The 22320-nt window shown below is 43.8% G+C and overlaps 1 long non-coding RNA gene across 6 annotated transcripts in view; it reads right to left on the reverse strand.

Annotated features, from left to right (window-relative positions):
• Positions 1-3586: 3586 nt before the first annotated feature.
• The window catches only part of LOC114063883, a 60114-nt gene continuing 41380 nt past the window's right edge, over positions 3587-22320 (reverse strand). For 5 of the 6 annotated variants that reach the window (XR_003572631.1, XR_003572632.1, XR_003572629.1 and 2 more), the window contains 2 exons: positions 6298-6446; positions 3587-3886 (listed from right to left, as the gene is read on the reverse strand). This is a non-coding gene — a long non-coding RNA (uncharacterized LOC114063883). The remainder of the gene's footprint in view (positions 3887-6297; positions 6447-22320) is intronic. The other variant, XR_003572630.1, reaches the window with a different exon arrangement.

Below are 22320 nucleotides of genomic sequence, written 5' to 3' on the forward strand. Positions count from 1 at the left end.
TAGTAGTGTCTTTATGGTGGCATAAGCACTGAAATGGGCACCCTCAACATTTATTATACACAGTTTTAAGCTTATGATTTTCCCGTGCTAAAAGCAACAAGCTCTGTCCACCAAGACTTGGCTGCCACAGGCGGTGGAAGTGAGACGCCAAGATTTTGCAAAGCCCAGCACCTCTCCCCGAGGCTGGAGTTTGCTTCTTGGGAATCCCTCCATAGACTACTATGCTGTTTCCAGGGGAGAATTACCACTTATTTTATTTATGTGCAAATTTGAAGGCCCTTTTACCACCCTTCTGCAAATGAACTTATATCCAAAACCCCAGTTTTTGCTATCTTATCTCTGTTGAACCCCACAGCTCCTCAGAGAGTTCCCTGCAAACAAGCATCGGGAAGGGGGACTGCAAGCTCAGCCTCATCTCACAGCCTGCCTGAGGTGACTGCAGGGGCCAGCACCTCCCCAGGGCCTGGGGACAGAAAGGAGACAGCCAAAAGCACGTTAAGGGAGTTAAACTTAGGTCTTGCTGAGCCTTTGAAGCTCAGGGGAGAAAGGAGGGCAGGGGAGAAGTCACAAATCTACGTACACTGGCTGGCCTGTGCAGCCATGCCCATGAGGTAAAAGCTGCCTGACTCCATCCATGCCATGATGGCAGCCCAGAGACACCCATGGCCCTCCTGCCATCGCCTCAGCCCAGCGACACCCACAGCCCACCATTGTCTCAGCCCAGTGACACCCTCAGCCGGCCATCCCCTCAGGCCAGAGGTGCCCACAGCCCACCCCCCATTGCCTCTGTTGTCTCAGCCCAGTGACACAGCCTGCCCTGCCCACCATCACCTCCACTACCTCAGCCCAGTGACACCCACAGCCTGGCTGCCATCTCCACAGCCCCTCAGGAATGCCATCCCCATAGCCCTTCATACCCCTCTGCTGGGGGGACCAGACCCTCATGTCGGAGAGCGGGAAAGCAGAGCCTTATGGCTGAGGGGCAGGAGCCCCAGAGCCTGCCCACCACGGGTCTGCCCTTGCCCAGAACCTGCGAAGCCAGAGAATTCCCCCCACTCTTTGAGTGCCTGAGAGTAGAAACAGCCTGTGAGGTTACTGTAAAAGAGATGTTCTGCTCAAACACACAGGAGATCCTGTTGAGGACATCTCAGCTTCAACTGAACACCAGCGGGGGGGGGTGTGGGGAAAAGTGTACAAAAATAGGAACTGAAGAAGTGAGGAGTGCTGCTCTCCAGCCAGTGGAAGCAGTTAGGAGACATCAGGGAAAAAACAACTCTAAGATGAACAGCTGCACTTACACTGCGGTGTTGTTGCTGGCAAAGCCTGCGTGGTGCTGCAGGAAACAGTGACAAGAAAGGGGAACTGAAAGCCTTGGAGGGGCTCTGGGAAGCCTTCTCCACAGGCTGGCAGCCGGCCAGCTGCTGGCTCACCCTTGCACAACCAATTCCTGTGGCCAAAAATACCCAGAAAGGGTAACAGGTGGTGGACAGGGGTTGTGTGGACATGGAGGTGTGAGGGCACTGGATCAGACAGGGACCCAGAACACCTCCCTTTCTCCATGGCCCTGTGGAATGCCTCAGCCCATGCCTACACTGAGTCTTCCCTACTGGCACTGAGCCATCCCCCAGAGCATCCTCCCTGGTGGGCTATCAGAGCCCAAGGCAATGGCCAGTCTTTCTTACTGAAATTCCCATCTCCCTAAATACATTTGTGCCACAGAGAGTCTCCTTCATTCATCTCTTATCCCAGGACACACAACTTTGTGGGGTTCCAACTCCTGCTTGTTAGCTCAAGTCAAAAGGAATAACTATAAACTAAGAATAAATACTAATTAACCTGAATCTTTCATCGTATCGTGATCTGAACCAGACGCTATATCTAACTTTAGGCTGCATTGAGATGCAACCTCTATCCACAGCAGACAAAAATAAGATTCCTTCTTTTGATAAAGTTAATTGTGGGCCTCAACAAGACACATTTCTTGGCAATACTGTGATCTTATCTTTAAATGCTGTGATCTCACAAGGGTTTGAAAGGCCTTACATTTTGAGTACCTCCCATACAAGTTTTCTGATAGAGGAGAATTTAATCCAGGAACTTTCATGCTGGAAAAAGAGGTGCAATGAGGACAGCTTTAACAGTGCATACAAGGGTTGAAGAGAGTTTGTCCCACAAAACCCAGGCAAAGCTGTACAAGATCTCAGCAGAGATTTAGCCCCCCAACCCAGGGGACGGTGGGGTGGAAGCTGTACAGTATCTCCTGTTGAGCCGACTGAAATCCATAGTGCTTTATATTGGGTTTATTATCAGAGAGAGAATAATAGAGCAGGGTTAAAACCAAATATTTATTTCCTTAAGTGTATCAACATTCAAAGCTGCTTTGATTTTTTTTTTCATTTGTTGGAAGTAGCTCCAATATTTTCTAAATTACTAAAAACCACTGTTGAAAGCTCCTGTAACAAAACTGTGTTTTCCATTATGACTGTTGGTAATTCTGCAGACAACATACATGTAGAGAGGAAACTATACAAACCAGACTTACTGTAAAAGCCAAGACCTTTCATAAATGCAGCTGTGTTCTCTTCCAGAAAAATAGGTTATTGGGGGAAAAATATTTTTGGACCTCAAAAAACAGTGACAGGGATACCAAGCAACTCTTTGGCAAGAGCTGTCCAAAGCTAAACTCTGCCCCATTCCACCTCTCAGGCACCTTCTGTGCAACAGTCTCACATCAGCTAGGCTGGTAGCCAGGATTAGCAACTTAATCTTTTCACACCGCTTCAGTGTGGACACATAAGCTTTAACAAGCCTGCAGATGAAGTCAAAAATTAAGCCTCTACCATTTAAAAGTTGCATAAACACTGTTTAAGTGGTTTAACAGAGTGGTTTGTTTACACAGCACGACTGTCACAGTATATAGCGGCACAGCAAGCTCAAAGATGTGTCCAGCAGAGCCAGCTATCCAGGTGCTGGCACACCTTTCCATCCCCAGACTTTCCATCCACTGCAGAGCACCGATGGCCCCTCAGTCTGTAGGACACGCACCTCACTTGTGAGGCCAGAACATTACCCACCTCCTTGTTACACGTGTATTTAGGCACATAAAACAACCTTTAAAAGTCTAGTCAAGATTTCTTTCCTTGAACTGAAAGGTTCATATTCTTAGATGAGTCCCATAACCAAAACTGCCATTGTAACAAATGCACAGGCATCTCCTTTCCTGGGCGTGGGTGGTTTTGATGCCTGCACTGGTTATAAGAAGCAACGTACTAAGGGAGTACAAAAAGATGAAATTTAGGAAGATGAGTAATGTATGAAGTGTGGAGGCAGTAAGAGATGATCCAGTTATTATGTGCTTTTATTTAATAATTTATAAATAAGTATCAGCCTTCCCTAAACTGCCCCTCAACCCAGCAATTACATGCTGGCTGTTTTCTTGTTAGTACTATTCTTTTGTAATAACAAACTGTTCCCAAAGCCTCACATACAGAGAGTTAGACAATCAAAGCACTGTCTGCAATTTTCCACTTAATTCATTCAGTTAGCTGCAATTAAAACAATACAATTCAAAGCCTTGTGTGTTTCCCTGAAAAAATACAAAACTTTACTTGTTTCTATTAATACATACAACCTACAAGAAAGAGTTAACAAAGCCCCTTTGTCTTCACCGTTGTAGTAATTTTCTTATGCTTTTCTGTAGATGCTCTGGCAGTCATCAGTATTTCTTTCAGTTGCTGTCCTTCAAAAGACACACACTTTTCATTCAACTGCACAGAAAGGAAAGGAATCCAGTGGGCCAAATTTCCTTGGTGTTCAGATCCACTGCAGCTGCCCAGGAAGGAATCTAGGTGAAGGTGTGGGTCTTGCATTAAGGAGAGGATCAAACCTATTTAGAAGGGAAGAAGCACCATTTTATCAGGCAGTAATCCAATTTCTGTTCAGATTTTACCTAGATATTTTACCTAAATATTTCATATTTCCACAAAAGCAGTGTTTTCATGGCTACTGATCTCTGCTCACTCCATATAAATGACACAACAATTTTCAGTATTACTATAGAGCCTTTCCTATTTTATTATATGGGCCTTCACTAATGAAACCTGATGGGAGTCTAATTAATATTATACCAGTTTTGCAGGTTCAAAAGAGAACAGCTCTTCCTTGCTCTACAAGAAAGCAATAAGCCATCCTATTAGAGCAGCTGGGGCTGTCTCCCATACCACCAAGCTCCCCCAAAACTGGGCCTATTTCCATCAGCCATGAACACACTCAGAGCGTGCAGTGCTCAGGGAGCAGCAACATCCCTGCTGACTGAGGATGCCCTGTGTTTGTCTGAGTCTCTTCTGTTCCAAGTAGAAGACTATGCTCCTGGTGTGCTACTGTTTGGTATGTTAATTCAGTATTTCAGCCCTAGCTGTTGACAGAGGCTTTGATTCAGCCTACTCCTGCAACAGAAAAACAAATCCCTGATTTGGATCTGTTGTCTTAATTACTATCCCACCAACATAAATGAGCATTTCATCTCAGCTCGGTTCCTCAAGAAAGAACTATTGTCTGCTTTGGTAAGATGGTATTAAATTTATCCAAACATTTATCAAACTATGTGAAATCTTACTGGAAGAATATATTCTGAGATTTTGAGAATAAAGCCCCTCAGGAAAAAGTAACAGCAAAACACATGTCAGAGCAGAGACTCCCAAGATCTGGTCCGAAGGGAATTCATGGCTCATCTAGTGCTCACCTTTGCTGGTTTCTTCCAGTACGCAATAGCACAAAAACGACAGGGCAAAGTAAGGAACAAAAACTAGCTTTTTTTTTTTTTTTTTTTTTTTAACAGAAAGGCAGACCTCTGCCAATCCCAGCTCCAAGAAACACTTTCCAGTGTTTTCCTTCCTTGCAGTTACTGCAGTTCTACAGGGATGTTACACAGTGATGAATGACAAGAGAGGCAATTCACCAAATACGGTACCTATTCCAAAGTTATTTTTATTAAAAGAAATGCTAATACCATACTCCTGGCATATGACTTATGCTTGAAGAATCCTGCAATTTGCATTTAATCTGGGTGAAAGAAATTTAGTTGAAACACCAACTCCAAATATTCATGAATGTTAAAAACAAAACAAACCCAACAAACCAAAAAAACCCCACTACCACTGCTTGGAACGTTTTTTCCAAATGTGTTTTCTTAGCTTAGGTTGCTATAATAGAGATAATACTTGGCAGACAGCAACTCTGTGTTCTGTAATACTTTGATACAGCATTTCAGAGCAATTGGATTACTCAAAAAGCTTTTTATAAAGGTGAATGTATCATCACTGTATATCGAGGATCATGTTATTACAATAAAGTAAGGCACTGTCCATGTTGTGTCACTTAAGTATGTTGACATTATCAACCGATCCATAAATGCCAGTAACATTTTCATTATCATCTATATTTAAACTTCTTTAAGGTTTCAAGTGCCCTTATGTTCAATACCTGAACAGAGTAACTCCAAAAATCACATCAGGGAAGTTCTTGAATGGTTATCTCAATGACTTCCAGATTAAATCTGCTCTTCTATAAACACAGAAAAGGCTTTCTGTGTCTGGTCTAAAAACACATGGTTGAATTTAAATCTTTTCAATGCAGGAACAAAGGACTTGCAACTTCTAAAACAGCTATTAACTCTGCTGATGACACACATACTGAAATCAGTGCTGAGACCCTTAGTATCAGAAGAATAAAACCATATTTAAGAACTAAAATAAGATTATGGAGCACACAAAAAGAATAGTTTTGTTTCTTAAAGTATCTACCTTCTACCTCCTCACCTTTCATTTGGGCTTCATTAAACTCTCACACACCAGTGCAAGAATGTGCAGTATCTGTTCAATAAGTGCACAGATGCCAGAATGCCAAGGTAAGGCAGACATTATAAATCTGTTCACAGTGTTCCAGATTGGTGCTAAAATAAGAGTTATAAGCTACATTCATTTCCAGTAAATATAATATTATCTATAGTCAGCTCAGGCCTTCTTTAGTCACCTCTACTTGGGAAAAAATTACAGGTTCTGTAGAACAGCATTCATTTTTCTCAGTGTCAGAAAGTGAAAGTGAACCAACTCTGGCCCTTCTCTAGTTCAGGCCAAGGAGAGTTATGTGTGTGAATCCCTCAGGGTGACATCTGTCCAGCCCAGTACAGCTGCACTTACCCACCCTGTAAGCTCCCAGATCAAAGGCTCAAGACTCTGGAAAAAGGAAGGTTTAATAATAAAATATTCTTCCAAAAAGAAGTTGAGTGCACAAACTTACTGTCTCTCCTTGTAACAAAAGCTGTTGTCCAAAAAGTTTTCTAGAAGACATGATACACACCAGAGAGCAACAGAAACTGAAGGTGACATTTCAGGCCTGTGCATCTTGGATAGTTTCAGTTATGACTGGACAAGTGTTCTCCATGCCTCCTAGTACAGGGAAACAAAGAAGAGCAAAAGAAACCCTGGAGTCCTCCAGAACCTCTGCATTTCCACTTAGCTTTCCATCCAAGTATTTCTACCCTTGGTTATTGACTCTAAACAAACCCATGGATGCAGTGAATAGTAATAAAACAGCAGTAGCCAAGAAAATTAAACTGAACTAGACATCATTGCTATATTGAACAAATAGATTCTTCCCTCAAACAATGACAAGAGCAGACAGAACAGCAACAGCTGTGTGATGACACAGACCTTCAGCTGGGAAGGCAAATGGGCAGGCCTTGGCAGTTGTGTAAATTCTGTGGTTTGCTCCTGGAGGTTGTGGCTTCAGCCCCAGGTCCCAATTCCTTACCACAAACCACCAGAGACCTCTCTGAGTAAACGCAAGGTCAGCTGCTTCTCCATCAGATTTAAGCATCTCCCATGAAGAAGTCCTGCAGCTGGAGCTGCCATGGGCAGGGCTGTTCAGCACAGCACTTCGTGGGCACGAATTGGCCGGAGCGGGGCACAGCTGAGATCTCTTCAGCTTGACAACAGGAAACAATCCTTGAGAACCTTCCACCCCTGCAGGCTGCCTGCCTTGTTGGACAGCCTCTCAGGAACACAACTCAGCTGCCTTCTCTGAATCAGACACAGAAGACTATAGATTACTTAATGCTGCCTGTATCCCAGGAGCATCCTGGGGAACTTAATCATGGTCCTTGACTGTGGTTCACTAGGCACTTGGCATGCACTAGGTAAAAAGCAGCCTCTGCATGTCAGGGCTCCTCCAGGGAAGGTCTGTCCACCTGCAGCAGTACCTGCAAAGCAGCAGCTTTTGAACCACTCCACAGTCTAGGATGTCATTCCCAACACCCAAACGTAGCTAACTCAGCCTATTACAGCCACTCTGTTTCTGAACTCCAGAAATGAGGCAAACCTGCATGAACACCAGTGGTCACAGCCACCCAGGCTCTCCAGCTGACACTGGATATAGATGAAAGCCATGCATGGGGCAGCCCTGCTTTGCATTTTGGCACAGATGTACACAGAGAAAGGAGTGAGGGCAGAGCTGAGACAGTGGGAAGCTTGGAGAGAAGGAGGGCGTCTGTTACTTAAAATCATTCTAAAGCACATTACAAATCTGTTAAATCATTGTGGCTTACCCTGTATTTCAGAGTAAATTAGTAACTTTTCAGAGGGAGTGAAGAAACTACCACTCCACTTTTAAATAATGAAAATGCTAAAAAACCTACACTTAACAGCTCTAAAACTGCAGCAAGTCACCCACCAACACCCACTCCTCTTGTCAGCAGGCTTTTTTCAGCTTTGCCTATTATTTGTGTCAAGCTAGAGATGTCTAATGCTTGCAGTGCTTATCTGCTCAACTTTCAGGAGCCCCACATGTACCTGTGCCACTGACCTCTTTCCCCACAGTATTTTGATCTAAGTAAGTAACAAACACCGAGTTTCCAAAATCATTTGGATTCACTGGCTCTGAGTGCATAGCTGTAAAAAATCTGCTTTAAGATTAACATCCAGTTTTATTCATGCCTGAGGCTTCACCACAGCATCTATTTTTGTAAGATTAACAGCAAGATCCCAGTTCTCCAGAAATGTAAAGAGTAACAGACAATTGTAAAGGGAAGATGATGTTTCCTAACCTGCCCTGCTCACATCCAAGAAGGTACACTTTCCCAGCCCTTTCCAGGGTGGGTGTAATTTCTATTTGCATTTCTGCACCCACAACATGCAGTAGGTGTATTAGTCTTTCTGCCTCCCATTAGCTGAAATGCAAACTGTGGGTGTCAAAAAACACTAACACAAATCTCACATGTGCGAAGTGTCCCCTAAAAGACAGCTTTTACTCTGGAGGAGTCAAGAAGCAGACATCTTCCTGTAGCTGGCACAACAGCATTTTGAATCATCTAACTTGAAAATACAAGTATAGAAAATGAGCACTTGGTATTTCAGTTAATCCATCTGAAATGAATATATATGAAAACACTTCTTTTTGAACGTGGCAACTTGAGGAAAAATTGAGGGTCCTTTTTAACCTAAACACCAGAAGAAATGTTGCTTTAAGTATTGTCTTTGGTAGCTGTCAATTAGAGCTATTGCATTGCTGTCAGCTTGCACTCCTGCTTTAGTAGCAGCTCTGCTCAATCCTACACAGATCCGTACAAATCAATTGTCTCTTGCAAACATGCACTAACCACTGGATAGTGAAATTAATAAAGTGTGAGAAAAGCTGATTCATAAAGCTGACACTCCTGTGCCCAACAACTCTGGCTTCTCCCCTCCAGCAAGCAGATTGAGATAGGCAGGCAAAGTGGTAAAAGATTATCAAATTGCAACTGTCATTCCTGACAAAATGCATGTCAATGCTGGAAGGAATTTTAGGTTTTAAGCTAAACCACCACCTCAAAGGGTTCCTCAGAGCCTGTCAATATCTGTACCTTGGATGGAAAGCTACCACTGAGCACAGTGTGTCCAACATATAGGACCTGCCACAAAATGAAGTTCTTCATAAGAAAGCTCATCTCAGTCTTGGTTGGTAACAATAACAAGGAGACAAGATGAGACCATCAGTCTCAATTGTGAAGACAATGTTTTCCTCCCATATTATTCTGTCTGTCATGTTCCCTTCAGGTTCCAAAGGAATCCCTGTCTCATACATCATTATTTCCCACAAAGCTTGAAAGCCTTCAGGGGGGGTTTCTTCCTGCCCACTGTACCAGCCTTGATGTCTGAGTACCTTCAGAACAGTGACAGAGGCCTCTGCCAGCAATAAAGGGGAACATCTACATACCAATTAAACTGCTGAGCACTGAAGAGTAAAAAAAAAAAAAAAAAAAAAAAGAGGGGGAAAAGCCTTGAAAGTAAATCTGAGCCAAGTTCTAATTAATGCCCTAGGCCCCGATTCACCACAGCACTTAGGCACGTAGTTAACTTTAAGCATGTATTTAGTTCCATTGAAGTCAAAAGACAGCATCGAAGAGGCAAACTACATTAGCACAATTTAATACTCTTTGGGCTAATTAATCAGCCATAAAAATTAACTATGAGAACTCTATTCCTTATTTCCCTCACTGTGACATTTCCAGATAAAAATACTTGGATGTGGCAGGAATAAGCAAAACTGCACTACCTCACTTGGCTGTCAAGGGCTGCTCGGTCCTACAGCTGTGAGGGCCAGTACCTGAGAGCAAAGGAACTGAGCTCTTTGCACATCACAGCCTAGTGTCCGTACCTTCTGTGTGGTGGCAGCAGATAGGTGAGTTGTCCCAGATACATCCAACTTTCTCCACTTGGTAAGCCCAGCGTGGTGAATGCCTGCCAACACTGCACCAAAAACACACAGGCTAGATTTGGCCTGAACATTGTCTCCAAGGCCCAAACAGGACCAGTTTTTGAGCTGCTGTTGGCTTCAAAAAGGCATGTGTCCAACCAACCATTCTGTAAATCAGAATGCAAGGAGACAAGCTGGCTGATAAGGGTGTTCCTGCTAGGATTGCTGCAAAAACGAAGCCAGAGGAAGTTTGCCGAGTATCATTAATGCTGTACATGGACCTATAAAGCTAGAAAAATTATTAAAGCAGGGGATATAAACTCCTGTCTGAAAATACTCCTTTATCTAATCCATCACGAAAACAAAAAAGAACAAAAATGAACAAAAACAAGCCCCCCAAAAATTAGAACGCCATGAGCATAAAAGAAAGTACCAGCACAGCTTTTCAGATTAACTTTGAATTTCCTTGCTTTCATTGGTTTAAGTGTTCTATTGTTAATTCCTTGGTTTTTTTAATTGCAGATACTAAAAATTCTTTTATCTTTCAAAGTCTTTAAAGTATGTTATATAAATACGTAATTAAAGCCCCTTTCAACTGGGTATAATTTACTCTATAGTTAACAACAGCTGCACTAGAGCTATTACAGTTTATCACTTAAAAGCCTAATTAGGGGCTTCTTAATTAGTGGATCCTTCAGTCACTAGACTGTGACTGTGTGAAATACACTCGGCAGCCATCGCATGTTGCAAATCCACATGGAATATTTGTGTGAAAACAGAGTGTGTACAAGTCCAAAAAGACACTGCTGGTCCCTGCAGGTCAGCCCATGTGAGTGTGCAAAGCTCCACACTGCACCTACACTCCCCTCTCCCAGAGCCCAGCTGCTCAGCATACAGTCTTTACATCCTGCATGTGCTGCTGGAACCACTAGCACCTCCCGAAACAAGTCCCCAGCCCAGCTGAGCTGACCTGCTATGGTGGAGCACTCTGAGGGGACCATTCCCAGATTCAGACACAACCCAAGGAGAGGATGGGGCCGTGCTCACTACCTGCTCAGGCTGGTTCTCCCACGGCTCATCAGACATTTTCTCCAGCAAACACAGCTCCCTGCTGCTGCCCCCTCTCCCTCAGGAGCTCTGCTCCATGCAGGATTCTGCGGGCACTTCTGCACTGCCCAAAGTACTTCTATCACTAGGAGGAAGAGGAGGGGAGCCAGTTACTGCCTCTCATTTACAGACACTAACACGCATTTCTTGTCAACCACCACCAAATTAGCAGTCAGTCAATGAGATTTTAAGTGTAATATTTCCCTGAGTGAGGACTGTAACTCCTCTGTCCTCCCTCTGGGTGGCACGGCGCCAGGGAGCTGGTGGAGCCATAGAGAGTCTTAACGGGATCACTCCCCAGAAGGAGCCTCATACCAACTGGGGGCTCACAGGACCCACTGCTAGCAAGCAAAGAGCTTGTCCAGACCATACTCTGGAGGACTGGTGGGGGTTTGTTAAGTTCTCACCCCCTCGTAGCACAGCAGTGTTACAGAGGGTCAGATTTGGGGCCTGCCACCATTTGGGAGCATTGCTTTAAACAGTACAGTGACACAAAATCATGAGTTCTTGTTGACTGCAGGATAATATAAATCAGCTATTGAAAACCTGTATCATTAGTGCTATTGCTTTCCAGTGGTAGATGGCTGCAGTAATGGATTGGCCTCTCCATCTCATCCTCCCACTGGAAAGCAACGTATACAGGACCGATCAATAACCTGATCTAAGTTACTTGTAGACATGTCAGGAGAGAATATCTCCCTTTCTCAAAGGTTTTAAAGACCAAGTATCTTTGCAGAACTTAGGCCAGACAACAACTTTGGATAAATTGTCATTATAGCAGAGAACAGCATAACCAGATCCACTCACATTGTTACACAAAAGTTTTAAATAGATAGGAAGTAATTTTATTGTATGCATTACTTTGTGGGGTCATTAGTTCAAGATATTCCTTTGCAACAGGATAAATTTCCATTTGAAAAGCATTTTCTGCAATGGCCACATTGCTGAAGAGCCTGTTTGATAGGAAATAACTAGTTTATTTCATCATGGAGTTTGCCACTAATTTCAGCAGCTGAAATCCTAAAACACTTCCAAAATCAATACCAAAATCCACTGCCGTTACTAGGGCCAGGATTTCATCCTATTGTGTCACAACATATTATCCACTTAATTTAGTGCTGTCAAATTCAAAGTCAATGTAACCCCACAGGTCCCAGCCTTGTTTCCCCATAGATCAGTGGAGAGGTAAGAGAGGTGTTTAAGGACCTTCCCTGTAAAAAGATGGCATCACTTTCATGCCATCACTATGACTGAAGCATGTGCACGTTTCTACCCCTTACCCCACCTCTGTCACTGGTAGCACACACAGAGGGGATTACAGTCAAGTAGATTCTAAAGCAGGTCAGAGACACAGTTATTTCCCAGACATCATATTACAGCCCCCAAGGGTGCCCATGGACACAGAAGGAAGCAGATGTATGCTGAGTTCTGGCTGTACATGGAGTCCTGCTGTGGCACTGACAGCAAGGCAGCCTTTGCAGAGGTGAACAGACAAACATAAGCCAGGGCTTTCCAAAAGGTGAGCTGTCACCTTCTGAAAAGCCCTGTGGCAAGCCTCCTATGGACTCAACCCAGGACTTCACAGGGACATCATACTTCTTTGACCTGACCTTCCTAGAAGCCTTTGCACTCCAAATTCCTGGAAATCCTTGCATTTTAAATCAAACACCCTTTTAAACAGGTCCTTGTTGTACAACACTTACATTTCATGGCCTGCATGGTACTAAAGCCGACTATCTTCATTAAGTTCAATGGCATCCAAAGCAATGCCATGGAAGTGATTTTACCCAATTTCATTTTGCTTTGACTAATGTGACACAAGAGCAGGACAGGCCTTTCAGAAGAGGAAGAGTAAGGGAGTGGCTGGGTTTAGGTATCCATAACCATAAAGTAGAGGAGAAGGCTGAAGACAGATGAGGAAATAACATCCTGCCAATATGCTTTACACTCAATTTGCCTGCTGGTCCCAAGCAAGTACCATGAACCTCCTTGTCTTCTCAGCAGGGCAGACATGCTGTACACCACCACGGAAAATGCTTTGGCCAGCCCGTGGCTTGGCAACGCCAAGGACCCTCTGGAACATGGTGCCTGCTCCCACCAGGACAGCTCACCATCCCAGCCCCCTCAGCTCTGGGGTACCAACGTGATGAATCCAAACACCTGCACTCAGCCCACACAGTCCCAGCTGCATCGACTGGTGGCTGACCTGTTCCAGACTCAGGGCTGCTGCCTGAACCCTTGGGTTCAGAAGAAAAAATGGATCTCTGGCAATCAAGAGATCCCTTTTTACGGGGGCAGGATTATGGGTTATCATTTTGTGTAGATCTCTGTTCTTCTCCACCTCTATGCCTTTCTTTTTTTTTTAATAAATGAAAACACTCCAGAAAAGCTCAGTCTTCTTTTAAGACTTCTCTGTTTCACTAACTTGTTCCAACCTCCATCACAGCTCCTTCCTTGTCAGCAACTGTACCACTGCGCCATACCTCTGCCCACGCACAAATGCACTGGTTGAAGGTATGAACTGGAATCTCTCCGTTAAAGGAACAAGCAGGCATCCCAGAGACTGACACAGCCGCTATTTGCATGTAAAAGAGGAAAAGAAGGTGCATGACTGAGCCCAAATTAGCATAAGCAAAGCCTACCACTGCATTCACAAACTACAGCTTGCACACAGGTGCTAATAGAGCTGCACACTTTCCTCACAGAGAAGGATTTCTACCTCAGCTATAAGGAAACTTGGCTAAGCGTGTTCTACAAAATTTAGTATGAACTTTTAAATCCCTATCTTTCAGGAATTTACAGAGTGCTAGAAAAAGAGAAAAACAGTGGATGTAGGGTGAGGTGGATATGCCTAGGTTTAATTTCATCTCCACTTCCACCTTGATTCCTGAAGATGGCTACCTCAGCAAGAGACATGTTTTGTAAGGCCTCCATCACTTCTGTACCCCTAGATTTCTGACTGTCTAGAAACATTCACAGTTCTTAGTGCATCGAAAAATGAAAACCAAAATAAGCAGGGCGAATGCAGATCTAAACACTCCATTTCCACCTTTTTGAAAAACGAGGACCATTTTTTTTCACCATAAGCTCTTTCAAAGGAATGCTCTGGGGATTCCTTTATGCCTGCAAAGTCTTGCTGAAGACACACACTTCATAAAAGATTTCCAGATTCCAACACTATCTTTGTCTCTCTGGCTACGTACAGAGACACCTAAGCATCCATGTCTGTGCATACACCTACCAAGTCAGAAAAAGAGGATTAGATGCCTCGGGAGACTGTTGAAGCAGTGCAATTTTATTGGTCCCCCCAAACCAAACTGCACTTTGAGGTCTTGTTGCAGGGAAGTTATAGACTCTGTTTACTTTATCATCACACTTCCATGGAAGCTGTTGGAACAATTCAGTGCCTCTGCTGTTTCCGCAGTAGGTTTAACTCATCTGAGAAACTAGAAGGAACAGTAAATGCAGACATTAATGGTAATAAAAATCAAAGCTAAGCCCTACATGAAGAGAAACAAATTCCAAAATGAAAAATTCGATTACACAGTACCTGTCTCCTGTCTTGACTTCCTCATTATACGTAGAAATTAACCCTGTCATTAAGCACTTTGATCAGGCTGTACATAAACAGCTTATAACGGCATGAAATCTACCACAGCAAGCAGGCAGATGAACGAGTGGAGAAATACTGACATTTGGGGCTGCTGTCAGACGTCAAGCGCTGCTACTCCCTCAGGGCCAAACTGCTGGAGTAAATGGGGTTACTCCGAGGATTAATTGTTCCCTCCTGGTGTGCACTACTTCCAGAAAGTTTCAGTAATAATATCTAAGAGGCTATTGTTTGGAGATCAGTGGCACTGTTTTAAGATCTTAGAGAGATTCAAGAGATTTATAAGTCAGGCTGTTGTAGGTGCTCTTAAACTAAAACTCAGTACAGAAATTCTCAGCCCATGATTGACCCGAAGCAGCAATCCCATCTTTTCAAAGTGTTCTGGGGTCAAAAGAGCAAAAGCAGTATTTAAGCAGGAATAGTCACTACCATCCATCTACTCAGAATTAAGGCACGAGAGGTGCTTGTGGTCAAATTGGTCCAGCTTTGAATTGCTCAGAAATGAGGTATGGCACCATTTCACGTACTTCAGCTCCAAATATTTGTCACTTATATTTGGAGAATTTCCACGCTCTAATGCACTTTATAAGCAAGACTTGTGGGCAATTGAGAAGTTTTTTCTGGTTGGTTTGTTTGTTTGTCAGGATTTTGGAGCAGAAATTGCTTTCTTCTGGGCTGCATTTAACGAAATGTAACTTCACTTAGTTGTGATACTATCTAAATTCCTTCTACATACGGACTGCTACACAATCAAAGGTGGTCAGGCCAACAGAGTCTCATTCCAGCTCTGCCCCTGGCTTGCCATCAGTCCCTTGCCATCTCTGAGCGCTGTTTTCAAGCTCTGTTTCCTGTTGGCTCTTCCCACCTCTTTGCTCAGAAGACCCTCAGCATGGAGACAGGCTACGAGGGTGACCAGGTCCAACATCTGCCCCTGAGCACTGCCTGGGACACTATTTTATTTAGGAAGTACAGCTCAGATGCTCTCTGCTTTCCTAGGTTAGCTGTGATGGGGTTCTGAGGATTTGCCAAGTATACAGCAGACACAGACATAAAGGGGCAATCCTGACCCAAAAGAGGCAAAGATAGTTTTCTACTGTCTTCAAGATGGCCAAGATTTTACCTTTAACATCCTAATAAAAGCTTGGAAAAACACCAAGCAATCCCACAGATTACTTGTTTCTGTATGCATCGCTAAACATATTGTAGAGCAGACATTTTATTACTCCTAAAAGTGCTGAAGTCCAGTATTTCCTCCACTTATTCCAATCCATTCTTTTATCCTATTGCTACAATCAGCTCCAGGATATTATGGCAATACATTGTGCTATAAGAATAATTCAGACAAACTCAGCCACAGACCAAAACAGCTGAGACAAAATAGCACAGGCACCACTGGACTTCCCAGCCTTTGCTCTCATTCCGTAAAACTGCATAACTCTTCTTACTCATGCCCTACATACCAGTTGTGTGCCCACAAAAATGGTTCTTTCCAGATCCACAAATACTCAGACACTCCTTTCTGTACAGTCAAGTGAAGAGTGCAACCATGTCACACCGACACAGGCATACACCAGGCAATGAACACTGTACACTTGGACAGAGTTGGAGGAATTGGCCTCAGCTACAGAGGAGGTGGGCACTTTGAGATAAAGGTCTGTGACAGTGAGAGGGTGAGCAGTCCCTCACCAGCCAGGCAGAGAACAGAGGGACTGTGGGAGACAGGCAGCACAGAGGAACGGTGCTCACTGAAGACAGCTTGCAGGGGATGGAATTACCCAGAGGCAGCATTCTTACACCTGGCTCTAACAAACCAGGCCAATTTCAGCACATGTGTAGTTCCTAGAAATAAAGCAAATCAGACATTTCTTTTGACTTTGCAATTTGTGTTCCAATTAATTTACTTAAATATTGCTGGATATTTTGCCCTCATTAAAGTTGCAGTAAGGGAGTACCTGAAATTTCTAGCAAACCTAGAAGCACTTAACAATCCTGTCTGCAAATGCACATTACATATACCAACTACCATATCATTATCATTTGACATTTTTACAATATGCCAGCTTCCCTTCTAAAAACAATTCACTATTAATAGCAATTTTATGTAACTAGTAGCATGCCAGGGATTTCTCGCAGATCCCATCCCTAAAGAAACCCCAGATTCAGCAAAGTCTTCCAGTGCTTACTCTCTTCCATTCACCTCTTCAGGGCTCTGCAGTTTGCTTTTGCTCTGTGGAGCCATCCAGCCTTCCTGCTGAACTGCAGGATACAGAGCAGATTAAGGGCTCCACTCCAGACCAAGCAAGACGTTTTTAAGCCTGTCTTACCTGTAAGTGCATGTGTTGCTTCAGTAACCAATGGCATCACCCAAAATACAGTCAATCAAGTTGTTAAACACCTCTCTGAACAGCTGATGCCATAAACTGGGAAAATGCTCTGGCACAGCTTAGGAGCTGCTCTAGAAACACTCACAAGTAATGTACTTTGGCACTGAAAACGTATCAGTCAGGAAAAGCGTAAACAAGAGGAGCAGAAGCAGCTACAGCGGCACTGCTTTTCAAAACACACTTAATGGCTGTTAGGAGCCAAGGCTCAGCCTTGTTTTAGGTTTAAAACTGAATTTGGGAAGGAAGGCAGCTGCCCAGAGACCCAGATGAGTCACAGAGGTTATGTGAGAAGATGGCCCATCTAAAGTCTTTCAGGGGATGGTGAAAATTGTAGTCAAGATAAAGTTTTTTTGAAAGGTTTATTTTTACTAAATCTTTGTTCCTGGATTTACACTGGACTTAAAGCAGTGTGTTACCTTTATTCCATCAGTAACAAACCTCAGCCAAGGAGAGTAGCATGTATCTAAAGGCAACTGGATCCATCAGATAGAAACGAATGGCTGCAGTGTTACAGTATGACCCCCTTGAAGGAGATGAGGCCTGGGGCCAGTCCCACAGATACAACCAGGACACTCAGCACCTGCAGTGGCCTTTGAAGCTAATGGGAATTGCTGGTACTCAGCACCACTGAGGCTTGGTCTCCAGAGAGGAATTTGTGATTTATCATGAGCTCACTGATTACAGCTGGAGTCTCTCACAAAGACAGAGCCTTGAAAGGAACTCAAGTTTTCAGCCCTCATGTACATGTACATCCATAGGCTTCCCTCTATAAGATGATGGATGATCCCCAGGCACACATCTGAGAAGTCGGTATCTCGGTACACTCACAGTGCGACCACCAGGGAAAACCTCCTCAGACAGCTGCAGTTAAACTCAGGTCACACAGGAGGAGAGCATTGCCTTGGCAGGTCCAAGCCTTCCTGACAGCAGGCTGGGGTCTTGTGGCTAGAAGAAACAGGCCTGTTGAAAAGGATGAGAAATGTAATTACCTTCAGGAGGTGATAAATGTCAGGAAAGCAGTACACAAAGCATTTCCAGACTTGAGTCAGAGCATCAAAGTGTGGAGCTCCTTAGTACAAGGTCTAACTCCCTTCCATATCCACAGGCCTCAAGAGGTTCTGTCAGGTAAAGGGCATGAGTCATGGGTACTTACAATATCCCTTCTGAGCAGTCTTTATCCATCACTCTGCCCTTGCTCCTCTGCTAAATAGCCCTAGGGTCATGGAGAAATATTTCTTCCCCATTTTATCTGCACACACTTTCCAGAGATCGAATTCTAAAGAAAGCAGAAAGGAAAACATAACCACTTTCAGAGGCCAGTCCCTCTGCCAGAAGGTCTGACTTCTTCATGAAAAGCATCATGGTGCACCTGCCACTGCTGCTTCCATTCATCTCTGCTGAGATGCCTATTCCAGAGGCAAGAGGAATCCTTTGGAAACAGGCCCTGTTCTGTTTTCCCTGTAGTCTGTATGTGCATTCAGATTCCATCACTTCAGATTACTGGCTAGGAAGGGCTGATATACCACAGGTTTCTTAACAAAGTAAGAGGGTCTTGCCTTTTGGAAGTCTCTCCCTGTGCACTTTTGATCCAAAGAGGCTTCCCAGCTGATAGCACAGGGTAGATCCTCAGTGACTGCAAATGAGCAGAGCTCTGTTGAATTTCTTGGATTGTCAGTTATTTACACCATTCAAAGATCCTCCATATCATTCAAACCACTGCTCTGCATATTATGCACTCTCTTCCCCAACAAGTTTAGGTATCATGACTGAAGGAACAAAATCAGTGGGAGCTGATATGGTTTTAAACTGGGCAATTTGGCTTCCAAGTTGTAAAAAAATGTTGGTGTAAAACATGTGTGACTGGGGTAAAAAGTGTTTGGGAACTTGGTTCTCAAGTAAACGGCCTAAAAAACTCTAAGGACTTTGCTGATCTGAAATTGTTAGTGCTGGGCATTCAACAAGCTCTTCAGAAGGCACCTGACAAATGAATTACTTCATCAAGATTTGGGGAGAGTCACAGCAATGTTCTTCAAGTAGTGTTGAACCAGAGGTGTTATTTTCCTAGGAAATATGTCAAAACTAATCAATTAACTCCAGGAGCAGCAGAACACTGCATCCAGGTTCCTTATTCATCTATGTCCAAAGACTGGATTCTTCCCTGGTACAAAGAAGGTACAAGCCATGGCTGACATCTCTCTGTATCCGGGATGTCACGACATCTCTTTCCCCACTGCTGCTGTCCACAGCCTCTCCTCTCCTGGGCCTATTTGCATTTTCTGCCCCACCTCCACGTATATAATTCAACTGAATTTGGTCAAAAAGATATTTTCAACCACTTGTCAAATTTGGATTACACTAGTCAGGACTTCCAAAGTTACACTGGAGGAAGGGCACACCGGAGGCCAGATTTTAGTGGCACGCTGAAAACTCCCCAAAATGTTCAGGCCCTGCACTGATGGAAGCCTGAAGAAGAGCTTCATTATACCTCCACAGTACCAGGGGCTCTGGGGTGGGACCCCACAGAAAGGAGGAGAATCCTGGCAAATCCTGTGCCCTAGAGACTGCCTGAGCCCCAACCCAGGGGGCTTCAGAGTACTCCAGAGCAGCTGGATACTCTGGAGGCAGATACTCCAAGCAGCAGTGGAGGAACAAACACCCCCTTCAATTGGAGGCTCACCTCTGAAGGCAGCAGTGGGCTGAAAGCAAGGCACAGGGAACTTTCATATGGACAAAAGTAGGAATGGCATTCCCACCCTTTCTTTTAATGCCAGTATGCAAACCAGCTACCTGTGAGAAGATTAGATCTTATCCAACAGGCCACTTATTTCCTCCTGACAGCCAAGCTTCCCCCAGATGGCCAGCAGAGTAAATGAGATTTCAATGTGGGCAAGCAGGAGGCCAGACACAAGTCTAGAAGTAAGGGGGTTTATTTCTTACTGAGCAGCTTGATAGGAGAAGTGCCATGGTCATTCTTTCTAATTTCAGGGACCTTTTAAATAAAGTTCCACTCCAGAAGTCAAGCATGAAAGGAGAGGAATGAAAACTCTTTGATAGATAAGATATTACTAGAGACTGTCAGAAGCTTGCTAGGAGAATGAAGTAACACTCTGGATACTGTCATTGGAAACAATAATGAAAGAGTACACCATTTTCTTAACTGAAGTACTATCAAATCTATGTTACTGCCACACAACATATTTTTCGTCCAAAGGTGCCAATTTCAAGCTATGACTATTGATCTCTATCTAACACTCAAAATTAACTGCACTACTAAGGAAAACTGGCACCAAATCGTTTGAGAACATCAAACAGTAAAAAGCCAATGGGGTCAAATCAAGGTCAGAATTTGATGAGTAGGGTGTCAGAAATTTAATCCATTTTGTCTAAGATAATGTATAGAGCCAGTATTGGGGCTTTTTTTTTTTTCCCTTTCTTTTCAGTAATTTTTTTTAAGCTAGCTTCTCTCAAAAATATCACAAAAGCAGACGTCAACTCTTTTTATTAACTTTTTTCCATGACTGGAGAGAGAAAAGATTAAATGGACTGCAACACAGATGGCAATTATGCCTCTGTTTATTTCCTAATGAGTCACGAGATTATTTTTTGCCTTCTGCCACATCATTTCAGAATACAAGAAAACCTTATCTTGAAGGAGATAAGGAGGAGACAAAATAACACTTTTAAAAGTCCCAGTCCAGCAAGGGACTTAAAAAAAACCCAACTCCCCCAAAACTTTAACCACAAGTGAAGTCCCATTCACTTAAATTCAGAAATGATGGGTAAATCTGTTGCACCAACTGGTGAATGTGGTGGCTATCAAATTCATTAGTGCTCTCATGACAAAATATTCAACAACTCTCATAGTGCCATGCTGCATTTACAAATCAGCTTTTGGAGAAAATTAGGCCCTGCACTGTGGGCAGAAAAGACTTCCCATCTGCCCCCTCCAGAGCTGGAGATGCCCCTGCCCTCTGATTGCCTCCCATATCCCCAAGATATTCCGCAAGCTCAGAGACTTGACCGAAATCCCTTATAGACTGAAGCCCAGACCCAGAAAGGCCACACTGAAGGCAGCACAGCCACGAGCACACTGACCCAGCGCTGCCTGGGCTCCCAAACTTGGCTGGGGCCACTTGCTTTTAAAACCCAGGCCGAGTAAGCAATTCGACAGTGGCAACACAGTCTGCTTCTCACATCACACTCTTGCAATTAGCATGCTCTTGAAAGGAAGCATAAGATATGCATTCATCAGTTCAAACCCTTGTCTCTCACCTCCTCAAAAAATGCCTTAACCACAGGGTTTTGGATAGGGGACTACCCTCTAAACCTGCTGAAATCATGCAACAAAAATTCAGGCTTTGATGCTAAGAGGGTTGAATCTTCAGCCTAGAGATTAGGACACACGGCTGAAAGAGAATCCCTTATCTGAGCACTTTTCATACATTTTAGGCAGTAACTGGAGGTGGATAATATGAATTCAGATCTTGTCAGGAAGAGTCTGAGTGTGACCTCCCACCTCCTACCAGCATACACAATATGCAAAGGAGGTTCCATTTTAAAGGGAGAGCAAGACATACGCTCCTTTCTGGAACAGCACTACCTCCGTGCTGGAACACACTTTCTGCAGTAGTAGGTAAAGACATCTCTCCTCAGAGAGGGCTGGTACTTCAGAAACACCCATGTCCTCCTGACGTTTCTGTTTCCTGGCTCTAGGGGGTCCCCCTCAGTGTCTCGGGATTTCTGCCAGCTTTGGGGAGCCTCAGGATTATCTATCCCAAGGAAGTTCAAAGACACACACAACTGGTGTGGCAAAGATAGGGCACAGTTAGGTTGAATAATTTGTTACCTAAAAATGTTTCTGACAGATGGTAAAGCTGTTCTGGAACACTGTGAACATAACAGATTTTGGGACAGGGTGCTGAAGAGAACTGATTTTAGTGAAAAGTTGGATTTTTATCAAAATGACCTTTTCCACTCCAAGTGCCTGCTTTGCATAGAAAATTGCAGAGAAAATTCCAAAATTTGATAAGAAATAGAACATCCCAGTGACTTAACTGGATTTATGGTCTGGATGTCATTATCCTTCATGGACCTCATAGCTGCAACTGGATTCCATGTTCAACATGCATCATTGCTAAATATTCTCATGATGAATCACAACAGCACAAGACAACAGAAAACCATCATTCACATTTAAGAAGTCCAGAGTTTAAGGAAGAGAACGGACCATTTACCCAGAACACTTCCAGTTCCTTAATCTGACATGGAAACCAGTTGCTCCTACCTCGCTTCCCTCCCCAACCCCCTCAAAAAACCCTGTAGTTTTCCTCAAGAAATAAAAAATTCATCATCCATTCTAATTATCAAGGCATTTTCAGGCTATATTCCTCAAGAAATGAGGCTCAGTTGTTGGCAGTGCTGTCCATTTATCTGTCCAATGGTCAGTTCTGTGTCCCTTCCCTTCCTGTCTCCTCAACGCCTTCAGGAACT

The sequence above is a fragment of the Empidonax traillii genome, unplaced genomic scaffold, assembly GCF_003031625.1.
Source record: "Empidonax traillii isolate 1590-97213 ecotype Southwest subspecies unplaced genomic scaffold, ASM303162v1 scaffold498:size1131258, whole genome shotgun sequence".
In the NCBI taxonomy this organism is placed as follows: Eukaryota; Metazoa; Chordata; class Aves; order Passeriformes; family Tyrannidae; genus Empidonax; species Empidonax traillii.